The sequence below is a fragment of the Rhinoderma darwinii genome, chromosome 2, assembly GCF_050947455.1.
Source record: "Rhinoderma darwinii isolate aRhiDar2 chromosome 2, aRhiDar2.hap1, whole genome shotgun sequence".
NCBI lineage: Eukaryota > Metazoa > Chordata > Amphibia > Anura > Rhinodermatidae > Rhinoderma > Rhinoderma darwinii.
The window spans coordinates 109340365-109351878 of NC_134688.1; positions in this window are offsets into that span (position 1 = coordinate 109340365).

An 11514-nucleotide genomic window follows, 5' to 3' on the forward strand; every position below is an offset into this window, starting at 1 on the left:
CAGAGTCAAATGACAAAGCAGATTGGAGTAGATGGATTGTAGCATCTTTTAGAAAGCAACAAAGAGCCTAATGTATCTTTATAGTAGTCAGTATAGAATATATACTTTAATAATTTCAGTTATTTTGTATATTCATTATCTTCATAGATCTTTTTAGCATCTTTTAGAGACAAATGTATGTAATGTTAATACACTGAAGTAAAAGTGCAGGAGGTTGTCAGAGGAAATTCATATTTTATAAAGTAAAGTTTAAAGCAAAGGAAGTTATAGAAGTAGTAGTTGTTTTAATGTTGCAAATGACCTTATAGTAAATTCCCATATGGTATAATTTAGAATCAACTAGTGTGACAAGAGAAGGGGGAGGTGAAGAACAGCTGCTAGTGAGATAAGAAATGTAATCTTGTTCTTGAAATGAATGGACACAACATTAAATGCTGATATAGATATTTTGTATGACTTTGTGTCATTTTGTAGATTGAATCAGGAAAAGTGATAAATGTAATAATGTATAAACAGTCCTTCACAGCCAAACCACCAGACACCTCTGTCTTATATTATGAGACCCTTGATCCTGTCATACATTCTGCACAGAGTGCAGAGTTGCTTGCCCTGATCAAGGCATGTAAACTGGCAGAGGGAAAAAGAGGAGGGCGGCTCCAAGCCGCAGATTGGGCAAAAGGTATTCTGAAGAACAAAGGGAAGTTGGAAGGTAGAAAGTTGATGGAAAGTGCTTTAGAGGGATTTGCAGAAGAGGAAGTTAAGAATAAGAAATGTATTGTATGTATTAGAAAACAGGACCAGCCGACGCCCGGTAATGGCGTCCGTACCTCATGTTGAGTGTGTCCTCATTGTTGGTGGGAAACCCCCTGCGCACTGTTTCCAATGGGAGAGGCTGCCCCCCCTGCCCCTGATGTGGCCACGCCCGGCCCATCCAAATCAGTATGAAATAATCACCTTGTTAATTTTGTCATTTGTAGTGTTTTTTTCTATTTACAGAAGTTCCAGTCTAGTTCACTGATGAAACAACACGTCATCATAATATAGAGATGGTGGCCGTCAGATTGTACTGTTAAACATTAACGTAGATAATTCTTATACAATGGTGTGATGAATGATTGCAGATACGTATGTTGTTTTGCCGGCATTGAAAGTGTTAAGATTGTGAGAAGCTGTGAGTGTGTGACCCCCCTCCCTCCCCCCTGTAGTGTGCTGTGTTTGGGAGGAGGAGGGGGGGGGCTGACTGGGTGCAGTCTGCAGGGCTGATGAGACCAAGGGATTTCAATATGCACTGCTGAGATATATATATATATCAGTAATGTCTACAAACCGAAATAAATTTCTTCTCTCTTGCGCATGCGCTGTTGGTTATAAAAGTTACGATAATTATGTGTTATGATGTGATCAGATTTCATGTGTTTTGATGTTAATTCAGATGTATTAGACTACAGATACTGTGAGACACGGGGTTTTGAAAATGTATGTGCCCCCCACCGTTCCCTATTTTTATATACTGTTTATTGGTTTTCAGTAATTAATGTTATCAGAGATAATATTTTCTGTTTAATTGAATAACTAACTACAATTGTTTTATTTTTGATTTCACACATGAGTTATGTCATTGTAAAGATCAAATGTTTGTCAGGAAAAAGTCATTTTAGTTTCAGGCTGTTGTACATTACAGGGGGTTAAATTAGTGTTATGTTGAGATGTAGTTTTGAACTCTGCTACATTACTCTCGCAGAGTCCACAAAGGGGGGAAGGGTGAAGGAACTGATCAGGTACAATTTTGGTTTATGTGTAAGAGACCATCCCCCTCCAGCAAAGTTACACAGGAGGCAATGTGACATCACTCACACGAGTCTTTATGGATTTAGATGAGGGAGAAGGCAAAACAAAACTTGTCTGGACATTGTTAATTTGATGTAAAGTTTTTGGGAATGTTTTATTTTTATTTGTTTTTGTATTAATCAAGTATTTGCAGAACCTGATGAAAGTGAGATTCTCAAAGTATTCTGGATTATCAGCTGAATGAGGAGGAGTTGTGTTTGGTAGCGGCTTGTGACACCAATCCATGGAGTACCTCTACGCAAGCATATACTTTGTACTGTACTGAACAAAATGGACATGCCACTGCAGTTCTTACACAAAGTCATGGACCACAGCAGCGCCCGGTAGCATATTATTCAGCTAGACTAGACCCTGTGGCCCGAGGTTCCCCATCATGTGTGAGGGCTATCATTGCTGTAAATTCAATGTTAAACAAGGCCTCAGATTTGGTGCTGGCATTTCCAGTCCAAGTTTTTGTACCACATGATATTATTGCTAATCTTACTCAAGTACAACCTAAGCATTTGTCCACTGCAAGACATTTGAAATTAACCTGTGCTCTTCTTCTTCCTGAGCAGGTTACTTTACACCGCTGTACTACATTGAACGCAGCTACCTTACTGCCTTTGGAGCAAGGGGGAGAAGACGTAGGTAAAGTATGGTCACAATTTTTGCCTGAAACTGATGAACATGATTGTATGGCCCTTATGGCCCAGGAAACAGTGGGGTTCGCACATGTAAAAGATACCCCACTCCAAAACCCAGACCTAATACTCTTTGTGGATGGTTCAAGGTATTGTGTAGAAGGATCTTTTCTTACAGGATATGCAGTAACCACCGAAGATGTAGTCCTAGAAGCAGCCTCCTTACCAGCGTCCCGCTCAGTACAAGAAGCGGAGCTTAAGGCCCTGGCAGCAGCATGCCAACATGCAGAAGGAAAGACAGCGAATATATACACTGACTCTCGATATGCATTTGGGATTGCACACGATTATGGCCCCATATGGAGGGCAAGACAATTTTTGACCTCTGCAGGTACACCTGTAAAGAATGCAGACTTTGTAAAATACTTGATGGAGACCCTGATGTTACCCACAGAAGTAGCAGTAGTAAACATTAAAAGCTCACACTAAGGATGGCCAGAAGCTTTTCCAGTAACCAAAGCTACAGCCGTAGCCACAGCAAAGAAACTGATCAACGAGGTGGTGTGCAGATATGGAGTTCCAGAGGTGATCGAGAGCGACAGAGGAACTCATTTTATGGGTGAAATCATGAACCATGTGTTGTCAGCTCTAGGCATAAGTCAAGCCCTACATACACCATACCATCCACAAAGTAGTGGGAAGGTTGAGAGACTAAATGGGACTCTCAAATTGAAAATCCAAAAGCAATGGTAGAAACCGGGAAACCATGGACCGAGTGTCTACCATTAGCCTTGTTCTCAGTAAGATATACGCCCACAAAAAGAACAGGTCTCAGCCCATATGAGATCTTATTTGGGTCGGCTCCCAGATTAGGATGTTATTTTCCACAGGTGCTCCAAATGCAGTATGGTAGACTAACAGATTATGTATCAACGCTGAACAAACAATTGACCAAGATGCATGCACAAGTCTTTGCTTCCATTCCAGGTCCTGATTCAGTTGAAGGGACGTATAAGCTAGAACCAGGAGATTGGGTCGTTGTCAAAAGACACGTGAGGAAGAGCCTTGAGCCACGGTTTGATGGTCCTTTTCAAGTCCTACTCGTTACAAGCACCTCAGTGAAGCTCGAAGGAAAGGCAAGCTGGATTCACGCCAGTCATTGTAAAAAGGTTCTTCAGCCAGAAGAATGAAGATCTTTGCGGTTGTTGCGGCGGTTGTTGCGTGTGCTCTTATACAAAAAGGCAGAACTGCTACTCCTGTACACGTAATCAGTACAGAATCACTGGAACAGTTCAGGACAGGGTGGGCGAATGCCACAGTGATAGAAAGCAGGGTAACTACACCTGTAAGGCCAATGCCCCGTGTTATACTACAAATGTGACTACAACCGAAGGGACTTGGAGAAAAGGACCACATGGAGGGACTGTGTACCTTCACATAGACAAAACAGCCAACATTAGCATACAAGAAGAGACGGATGTTGCTTTGTTGTTATGAACCAGATTTACAGTATCTACAGAATGTATCAACTTTTGTAAATTGGACAGTATGTACGCTTAAAACGATGTGGCAACAAGAACAGATGAATAATTGTAAGAATAAATTGTTTAGTAGTCATGTTAGGCAATGGACAGACATTCTGCCCATATGGAAAGGAAAAATGATACGTGGTTATTGCTACAACCTGAGTGTACTGAGTGTACACCTAAATGGTGTGCAGGAAGACTAATAGCATTTCATGTGAAAAATCCTACTCTATTATGCAAATTTATTGTTATGCCAATGGTAATGATTGATCCGGTGACATTATTAGGACCATATTGTATCCTGGAAATGAAAGGAACACACATAGATTCTCAAAATAAGACGAGGAATATAGATTTGTGCCAGTTAACAGAGCAAGGATATGTATGTAATGAACAGTCAGGGATATATGAACCCTGTCTAATGCAGCACCAGGATAATGTATGCGCACTCACTATAATCCCAGAAGCTAACCTACAGGTTTATATTGAAGTAGGTCCACAGCATGTATGTTTAATAACTAACAACAAGCAGACCCTTAGCCAGTTTAATCTCATAGGACCATTTTCAGGATGTCTATACAATGTGACGCATTTGACTTGGGGGAACCAAACTATAGTGTTCCTGCCTACTTTAGAAGAAATAATGTCCACTGTATGGGTACCTGAACCTTTGCCCTATGGAAATTTTAGTTTGCCACTGGAAGAGTTAAAACAAGTGTTACAAAAGTCTAAAGACGTAAAGAAATTGATAGCAGCCCATAATGTAACTCTAAGTAAAGTGAAAGTATTGGCTACAATAGCAGCTAAGGAAGTAATAAATTTATCGTCAGCAATAAAAGATGCCAGTGCCCATCACTGGTATGACGTTTTTACAGGATTTTCCCCCACTGCCACTAAGATACTGTATGTGCTTTTCCAACCATTGATTTGTTTAATAATATTGTTTATATTGCTTACATGTTTCAATTGTTATGTATTTCGCAAGATAAGGGAAGCATTCAATCAGAGGCCTATACATTATGATGAAAGAATGTTGTGAGATTACCCCACCTACATACCTGTGTGAATCAAGTGAAGAAATGGATCGAAGCCTTGCTATCAGGAGATAGAAGTAGCATTGGAATTTAGGTGTTGGTAAAATCACAAAAGGAGGGATTGTTATGGAATAAATATATGTATAATGTATCTGGGACCTCAATGAGTGCAATGCTGAAGAGAAGAACATGTATTAGAATATATGTTGGGTATTATTGAAAGGTAATGGAATAGATTTGCAGACATTCTGTAGATAGTAGAAATTGGGGCCCTACAAGGACTTACCAGACACAAAGGAGTCTGTTTATATGATGTTTGAGTTTCGGCCATACAGCCAAGATAGATAAGGACCAGACACCAGATTAACAACTAGATATAAGAACAATGTACATTGTGACATAAATCACAAGGGAAGAAACCACAAGAATGTAAATGATTAATGTGTGTCTGCACGTATTCATGTGATATTTTTACTATATAAACTCTGTGTCTCTGCAAATAAAGTCAGAAGTATTTTACCTTGAGAAACGTCTCAGTGTATCTGTTACTTCTCCGAGCAGCTCGCACCCCCCCCCACCTGATTTGAACCTGCATGGAGATCAAGGCGTAACGTGACTCAAATTGCGATCACACAGCTGCTTTGTATCCTGTATCCATTAGGTCGCCTATTACCGATCACATCTAAGTTATGAACTTAGATGTGATCGGTAACAGCTCGATCCTGCAGGACTCGCTGACACTGAATCAGTCAGTCCCGCTGACCTGACGGATACAGGATACAGCGCTATATACATTATATAATCTATTTATTTTAATTAGCGGGGGCATGTTTATGGGGAAGGATTAGGGCCTGTTCACATCAGCGTTGGCTTTCCGTTCCGGGGTTCCGTGGGGGTTTCCGTCGGGTGAACCCCGCAACGGAAAGTCAAACCACAGCTTCCGTTTCAGTCACCATTGAAATCAATGGTGACGGAAACATTGCTAATGGTTTCCGTTCGTCACCGTTCCGGCAGGTTTCCGTTTTTGTGACGGAATCAATAGCGCAGTCGACTGCGCTAATGGTGACGGAAACGGAAGCTGTGGTTTCAGTTTGACTTTCCGTTGCGGGGTTACCTCCGACGGAACCCCAGAACGGAAAGCCAACGCTGATGTGAACAGGCCCTAAGGCTTCTTTCACACTAGCATTAATATACGTTTACCTCTCTTCCGTCAGAGGAAGAGAGGATCGATACGTTAAACGGAAAGCAACGGCTCCATTAGAATTACCATTGCTTTCAATGGTAATTCTTTTGTATCAGTTGCTTTCCGTTTGTCTCCGTTCGCTAAGTTTCCGTTTTTTTTAAATAAACAAAAGTGCAGTCTGCAGAACTTTTATTTCCGTTCAAAAAAACGGAAACCTAGCGAACGGAGACAAACGGAAAGCAACTGATACAAAAGAATTACCATTGAAAGCAATGGTAATTCTAATGGAGCCGTTACTTTCCGTTTAACGTATCGATCCTCTCTTCCTCTGACGGAAGAGAGGTAAACGTATATTAATGCTAGTGTGAACAAAGCCCAATACAAGTAAGATATTAATAATATTTAAAAAAAAAAAAAAAGAAAAAAATCAAGCTGGGCTTCAAACCAGCAACCGTACATATGTAAGGCAGATAAGCTGACCACTACACTATAGAAGCCATCATAGTCAATGCCTGTGAAACTGTAGTAGTTGAGGGTTTATTAAATAACGACGGGCACTATCAGGCTATCCTGACTGTCTGCTGCGTGTGGGTGGTGACTGGTTAGAGACTCAGTCAGACTGCCAGCCGCTGCTGCCGCATGCAGTGTGCACTGGGAGTGACTGTGAGACTCACCAGTCACAGCGCCGCTTGTAGCTTTCCCACGCTAATTAAGCACAGGAAAGCTACAAAGCCAGGAGTATACTGCAAGGGGGGGGGGGTCTGGGCGTTTTAGTGACAGCAGAGGGCTCTATAGCGGGGAATTATCCCCCCACCATAGAGCCCTGACTAGTTACTATACTGAAAGGTTAGGGGTGTATGAGCATCTGACTGACTGCTCTAAAGTGGGGGCAGAATCCCCCCCTATAGAGCTCTCTGCAGTAAGTCAGTCAGACGCTCAGACCCTCCCCCACCCACACTAATCCTTCCATTATAGTGATGTTAGGGCTCTATGGGGTGGATTATTCCAGCCCCATAGAGCCCTTTGCTGTCGGTAAAATGCCAAGACCCCCCCTTGCAGTATACTCACGGGTCCCGGTCCCAGCAAGGCAGGAACTTACCTCGTGCTTCTCGTCTCTTGTCGCTCGACCGCTCCTCCTGCAGACTTGCTCCTCTCTGGCGGCATGTGCTGCGTCAGAGAGGAGGAGGAGTGTTTCAGACGTTCGGCACGTCTGCTATGTGCGCCTGCATGGCCCCTCCCCCCCCGGTCCAGTCCGTCCCGGGATGAAAATGCCGCCCCCCCCCGTTTGGGTAGGTGGTGCCGCCTGAGGCTGTCGGCTCACCAGGCCTCATGGCAGGTGCGGCACTGCATACCATATATGGGCAGACAGCTCAGGATCTATTGAAGGACCACAGGGCTGTCTTACCATATCTCCTGTTAGGGCATACAGAGGTATGTCCTAACAACTGCCTGTGTACTATCCGTACACAGGCTAATGTACTGGAATATATCTGATACATGCCTGTACATTAAAGTTTAAAAATAAATAACAATATTACATTTTAAAAAATACACATAATTTTTTTTTTACAATAAACATTTAAAAGAAATCTCAATACATAAAATACACATATTCAGTATTGGTGCGGCCGTAATAACCTGCACAAGAATTTGTTTGCGTCATTTATGATGTGTACGCTGTAAAAAAAAAACAAAAAAAACGTCACTTATTAATGTAAGGCACGAGGTGTGATGAATTTAACCTCCATGTGCCTCACATTAGTAGTAATTAACCCCATCATGTACCTTACACATTAACCCATTATGACTGAGAAACATGATGGGGTTAATTACTATTAATGTGAGGCAAATTCAAAATTCATCATCACACCACGCGCCACACATCACAAAATGGAAGAACGTTTTTTTTTTTTTATTACTGTTAGCAAAGTATCGTTTTTGTATCGAAATCGCAATACTAAACGAAGTATCGATATCGAAGTCCAAATTCTGGTATCTTGACATCCGTACTTGTAACCACCTGTAATCACTTACTTTGTCATTTTAAATTATGCCTAGTTAACAGTTAACTCCTGGCCATCCACTATCCCTTATTCAACTTTCCACAAACCATTCTATTTGTCACATGCAACCAACCAACCATCTTACGGCTGCCAGCTTCTTTAACAATTTTTTTTACAGTGTGTTATTTTGCCTTCACATTCCTCCAACGTCACAAGATCCAACTCCCATCTCTCTAACATTCTTTACAATTACAGCCTCAGCTCCTTTTGCTCATTCTACTATAATGATGGCAGGGACCCATGCCCAAGGCTGTCCCTCATTTCTGTCTCACTTTCTCCTGACCCCATGGTCGGGGAGCAGCAAGGTGATCTCCGTTAAATCCCCCTCCTCCAGGCAAACTGGCCACGTCTGCCAACAGATATCTCAGACCAGTCTATCTACTAGACTATCTTACCAATACGATATCAAAAGTCGTTCCTCCAGACATTCTAGCAGTAGGGTATCCTTTTCTCTGATCCCTCACTGTTTTGAACATCAAGGACAGTCAAAATGCTCCCAATCAACAATTGCAAGAGCAAATTCTTCAACACAATCGATATTCGTGAACCTTCATTAAATCAAGCAGGAGTTGGGATTGCCCCAAGCTCCGTCCCTTTTGGGAAAAAAAATTTGACCTCGGAAACAAGCTGTTTGACACCGAAGTTCCTACATCTCCTTCTATTGGCTTGCTTTCCATGGTTCCTGGATCACTCCCACACCTCAAGAAGGGTATCTTTCGGCATTTTTTGACTGCAGCTCGAACTATCATACCACGTCACTGGAAGTCCATTCATGTGCCTTCTTTGCAGGAATGGGTTACTGAAGTGAATGGGATTATGAGGATGGAGGAGTTCATGTCTGCTGATCGGGGTAAATCTGACATCTTTGTTCAAAATTGGTCAGTCTGGTCGGTGTTTCGGGGTGGTGCCGATTTGCCTCTCTGGTTGGATGGCCTCTTTTGAATGTTCCTATCGCAAATTCTGTGTGCTGTTGTTTGTTTGTGCTTCCTTCTGTTGTCTTGTGTTTGTGTCATTTTGTGTTGGAATTAACACTTAAAAATTGTCATTCTTGTTTTTTGGGACTGGTTTCCCTATATATTGTACTACTGTTGAATATGGATGTTGTGCTGTTATTTGCCATTGGATGTTATTATTTCCACTTTTCTTATTTTTTTTGATGTTTGGGAGAATACCTCCTACCTTTGATTTTATGTACATGTAAATTTGTGCACCTTGAATTTATTGCACTGCGTGCAAAGTTTTGAAATATCGTATGATGTCTTATTTGCGGTTTTATATTCTAATAAAAATTGTTGATAAAGAAAATAAAAAATAAATCAAGAAGGAGTTGGTCACATTCATTTCAAATATCTACAAACCCCTCGCTGCCGGGGTATAGCTTTTGGTTCATACAGCTAGTGATCTATTTTGGTTATAATTTCTTTAGAGGACTTGGGTGTGAGCCAATACCAATGTCTTTCACTATAATTTGTGTAGGTAGTTATGACACAGTTGGCAATCTGGGTAAGTGTCAGGGTCATTCATTGAATACAGGATGTTATTTTACAACGGTATTCAAGCCTATGGTCTGATGTTACACCACTACAGACTGACTGACTTTGGATGTTATACTACATCAAAAGTCCATGCCGGATTATCAAATGCGTGCTAGAAATCAGTCTGTACTGATTCCCACCTTATGCCAGTCTGACAATGCATAAAACTGGTGGTCTTTAAGGACCCTATACACAGTATTACAAGCTGGCAGTGTGCTAAAAGTGTTTCATTGGCTATTCAAAACAACATTCAAAGTTTTCTCTATTGCGCTGAATTCTCCATTATCAGGACTTAACCATTGAAGCCCTTGTGGTACTACAGGAGATTACTCACAAATATCCAACTTTTCTGTCACTCACAGACAGTCAGTTCCTCCCAACTATTCTCTCAGAGCAAACAAGATAACAAGATAACCAAACAGTGTCACCAAAATGTTTTTTTATATATCAGTTTTATGTTAGTGTTTTATTAAAAACGTTTATATTTATTTGTGTGTTTGTGTGTTACTTTTTTCTATTTTTACACTTTTTCTTCCCTATGGGGGCTGCCATTTTTTTTTCCATTTCTGTATGTGTCGATTAACGACACATACAGACATGGAATGCGGCAGCTCCAGTCCCATAGGGACTGCGAACGGGGCCCGTTCCATCCACTATGGTGTACGCTGTGTGTGTGGGAACGGCGCATGCGCCGCTCCCACACAGTCCGATTTGAAATGCGCGCCGTCCGGCGCCATTTTCCTGTGGACCGGAAGTCGCGGCCGGGCAGTAAGATTACTACTTCCGGTCGCGGCTTCCGGACTTGTGCACATGAAGCAGCGGCAGCAGACGGAGCGGACGGACCGGAGGGAGCGGCGGCGACTGGAGCAGGTAAGTGATTTCTATGTATGTTCGTGTTTCAGTGTGTTTTACTAGTGTATGTAAACCTTCTACACTGTGTGTTAGCTCAAAAAATGGCGACACACAGTGTAGGAGGTTAGACCGTTCAAACCCCTCGTTTCTCCCGGCACTAGCCAGGATAAAGGAGGGGGGGATTCTGAGAGCTCACTAGAGCGAGGGATTTTTTCCCAATTTTGCAGCATAAAGCAATGTGGTTGCTTTACCACATGCAATGCTGCAATTTTGGGAATTGCTCCATCTAGTGACCAGTGCTGATTTCCTGACTCGTGAAAAAAATAAAAAAAATTAGAACAATGTTTAATCACCTACACACTAATTGTTTAACTAAAAAAAAACAAACATGTTTTGCTGGCAACACATTCCCTTTAACGATTTTACACAACAACTAAATAACAAATGACACACTACAACAGAGCAGCACAAGTTTTTTTCTCACTGTCCAAGCGACAATCCGTTCATTTCCAAAACTTCACACATGAGTTACAACTTCTCCCAACCATGTGCTACGGCACCGCATTCCAAAGGGGGAGGTCATCACTTCTCACAGCTTTTTCTGGTTAACAATGTAATTGCCGGCAAAAAATTCTCTCATGTCTTTCATATCAACAATTCAAGATTTATGCATCTTCAACAACAACTGAAGATCACGTACGCACCTGCAATCTTTCATCACACAAAAAGTTTCAACATACCTTTTTTGGATCCATCCTTTCATACCATTACTGGATAAAGTGCCCCATCCAGAAGATGTGACGTCATAAGAGCTAAATTCCAAGGCTTACGCAATACATGTGTGAATGGT